Raw genomic sequence first — 2,353 nt, 5'->3', positions numbered from 1 at the left:
TCCTGGCTCATAAATACTTAGCAGTAAATGGTGATTATCATTTCAATTTGGTTTTTTCTAAAGCTTTGCAAATTGTAAAGAGTTATACAAATATATTATTCTTCCAATTATAACTGGGCCAGTTATTAAGCTATTGCCTTGCAGCTCCAAACCATCTTTCTAGATTCAGCTCAGCAATGTTGGGGCTAGGACTCTGCAAACCACATCCAGCTTTGCCGCCAGTTCCCTTTTCCTCTTCCATCGGGGGGCACTAGAGGGAGATGGCCGGGCTGGAGGAGGAAGCCACGCTCCTTCCCGTCTGCTTCCTGTTGGCTTCTGAGCTCTTCCTGTTCCTATGAGCTGTGCTCCAGCAGTGCTTTTCCATCCTGCGGTGGCAGTTCCTTCCTGAAGTCAGAACTGAATCCAGTTTGCAGTTCCTCTGACACTTTCAAATATTGTGCTTCATTTCAGTCACTGGCACCAGTCACACCTCCTTTTTGTTTATATATTTATGTGTGCATGCATTTATTTATTTTTCACACTTCTCCATCAGATTTATTTATTTATTTTTTTGAAAGGAATGGATTTTGAGAAGAAAAAACATGGGGAATAGATAAAAATTACAAATGTAAGCTGCTTTGCTAATTGTTTTATAACCACAAGAAATTAGAATACCCTGTTCAAAGCAAGACAATGAAATCTCAAAGAGCGAGGTGTTCCTTTAGGCGAGGATGAAGATTTCAGTCTCAGGTATTTGGAATTCAGGCTGCAGTCCTTGTTTTTGGATAGATCACCGGGTGTGTGGTACAGTCCATGTTTCTAACCAGATCTGAACGGAAGAATGGCCACTTGGCTCAGGTAGAAGTAGATCAAGTGTTTAGTTACAGGGGTCGCGTAAGTACCAAAGTTCCTTCTGCGATGCTGTGCCGGGTTGGCTTGTACTTGTCAAATGTCCTTCTCAGTGTTATATTTCTCCAATACCTGGGTAGCACACTCCACCAAGCCCGTTGCACCTCCTCCGACATATCTGCATTTTTGATCACGGCCTTTCGGGTACACGTGGTTACCATGGAGCAGAGGCTGCCTCACCCTGCGGGGCCCCTCCTCCAGGCTACTAAGTTTCAGTAATTCCAGCTTCTTTGTTCCTCAGCCCTAGGGATGTTAGCGGTTTCCTGCAGTTGCTACCTCTGTGCCAGAGCCAGCCCATATTGGCTTGCAGAGTCTATTGTTAAATTTTCAGGAATTTTGCAAGTGAGATGGTAAACTGCTGGTAGCTGGAAATCTGCCATGCTGGGAGTATTTACACCATGAAAATTGGCAAATGCTACAAATCAGATTTCCCCAACCAGAGATCTGGTTGTAAACACTTAGCAGCCCACCACTAATTAGAGTTCTCCTTTTACTCCTTCGGTTACCTAGTTAATTACTTTGTATCTAGTTAAGAATACTTTATATTCATTTCTCTCTATTCAGTTAACTGGTGTGGTTTCTGTATCCTGGATTAACCCTGAATGATACATTACCTTGTAGAGTTGTGCCTCTATCAATCCCAGTTGTACTCCAGGAAAACTGGACAAAAAACCAAATATCTTCTTTAAAAAGCGCCTAACACCTAGAATTTTATAAATAATCAATTAACATGAGTTGTGTTACTAACATTAGTTAACATCAATAACCTGAGTTGCTGCTGGTTCAGAGACTCCAGTAGTCATGTGGAAAGCTATCTTGCCTGTTTTAGGATACAGTTTGTAAATCTTTTTCTGTATAGAAGGGAAGGAGATATAGCCAATAACCACATTTTGCTGAGCAAGGAGGATGGCATGTTTCTTGAAAAAAACAAATAAATAAAATCCTGTTCTCAACATGTTAGGCTAAAAGGAAAAACATTTCCTATTCTGGCACTTGTATAGATTGGGTCAGATTTCTAAAAAGCAAGGTATATTCGATATCTCTGATTCCTTAAGATATACGCTGTGGCTCTTGATAACTATATACTTTCTGTTAAGGTTTTCAAGCTCCATTTTAACTGCAAAATTTTGCTTATTCGACTTGGAGCAGCCTTCCGTTGGCTCTCCAAAGCTTTGATCTTACTCAACATGTGTATGAGACTCCACAAAGTTATATTCTGAAAAAAGATGCCAACTTTCCAACATAATTTCAAAATAACTTGTAAGAAAAAGCAAACTTTTCACACAAATCCTATATTTAAAAATGCCTTCCTTCCAATAACATTCATTAAGCGACCATCTGTTTGCCTTTGATTATCATCTGGACCACTAATAAGCGAGTTTAATCTGAACAGTGTTATTTGCACGCTACTTCTAAATTTAGTGCCTTTCAAAGAAGTCAGCAAGGCTGGTCTCCAGGAAATATT

General features: G+C 40.2%; 1 pseudogene; it reads right to left on the bottom strand.

Moving 5' to 3' along the window:
- Positions 1-798: 798 nt before the first annotated feature.
- Positions 799-1,049, bottom strand: LOC112397551 (dynein light chain 1, cytoplasmic-like; annotated as a pseudogene).
- Between the last annotated feature and the right edge of the window lie 1,304 nt (positions 1,050-2,353).

The sequence above is a fragment of the Neophocaena asiaeorientalis genome, unplaced genomic scaffold (assembly GCF_003031525.2).
Source record: "Neophocaena asiaeorientalis asiaeorientalis breed wild unplaced genomic scaffold, Neophocaena_asiaeorientalis_V1.1 scaffold218, whole genome shotgun sequence".
NCBI classification, from domain to species: domain Eukaryota; kingdom Metazoa; phylum Chordata; class Mammalia; order Artiodactyla; family Phocoenidae; genus Neophocaena; species Neophocaena asiaeorientalis.
The sequence above is the reverse complement of the archived record's forward strand: the minus strand, read 5'-3'. Positions and strand labels throughout refer to the sequence as shown.